This window comes from Ceratina calcarata, unplaced genomic scaffold, assembly GCF_001652005.2.
Source record: "Ceratina calcarata isolate Rehan_Ccalc_2016 unplaced genomic scaffold, ASM165200v1 scaffold349.2, whole genome shotgun sequence".
Lineage (NCBI taxonomy): Eukaryota > Metazoa > Arthropoda > Insecta > Hymenoptera > Apidae > Ceratina > Ceratina calcarata.
In genome coordinates this window covers 15,248-16,227 of record NW_017157822.1, presented here as the reverse complement: position 1 = coordinate 16,227, position 980 = coordinate 15,248, and the positions used below count along the sequence as shown (strand labels likewise).

General features: G+C 33.0%; 1 protein-coding gene across 3 annotated transcripts in view; it reads left to right on the top strand.

Moving 5' to 3' along the window:
• Positions 1 to 980, top strand: part of LOC108625155 (sodium channel protein para-like) — a 36,274-nt gene that overhangs the window by 26,686 nt on the left and 8,608 nt on the right. The window lies entirely within an intron of this gene.

Here is a 980-nt window from a genome sequence, read left to right as displayed (position 1 = left end):
CGCGCGGGCACGCCAGTAGTACGGGTCAATAATATCTGACTCTATCTGGCTTGGCTCCTAGCTAACGCAAGCATTATCCTTGAGAAGATCGCGTTGCCATAATGTTCTGTCGAACGACGACTCGTTACGATCTCCCACGATCATAATTGAATTTTCTTATCACGAGCACGTCGTATCTGATTTTTTTTGTAAAACATCGAGTACTCGTCTTATTAGTTATTTATTATTATTAAATTTTATTATATTAAATTTATTATTATATTAAATAATTATTATATTAAAATTATTAAATAATATATAAAAATTAAAAATTATTATTATATTAAATAATATTATTATATTAAAAGAACCCGTTTGCTGTTGATTAATTACCAAAGAGTCGTCTATGTATAATTTTATAGAAACGATACCTAAGGACGTACCAAGTGGCAACTAATTACCAAATTATCATTAATAATTCTGTACACGTTACTTTCCGTTCGAGACCCAGTTTCCAGCTGAGAGCTCGATTAATTAACCTCTTTTCACCGTCACTTCGACGTTACCCCGTAGAGCATGCAGTGAGATCGGCGAGGGAAAGAGAGAGTCAAGACAGTATCAATTGGTACGCTTTGATCTTTACATCCTCCTCTCTCATCCTGCGTTCCCCCCTAGCTTCGACGTCTCTCCGTCTCGCATATACCTCAACCAGATATATGTACTTATCTATATCGACGTATGTGACTCTATACATATAAATATTACGTACCTATGTCATTTTTGTTTCGTGTCCCTCTATCTAATTATTATTCTATCGCCTATTTCTCTCATCCCTGTCCTAATGGGTATTAGGTGGTAACATGTGAAACAATTGCTACTTTTTTTATGAAATATTGATTAAACAGAAAATTGCAAAATTGCAAAAAACATTTTAAAAGATTACAATTACGATACAAATGATTAATATTCGAGCATAGAATTTTTAATATATTTTATATATT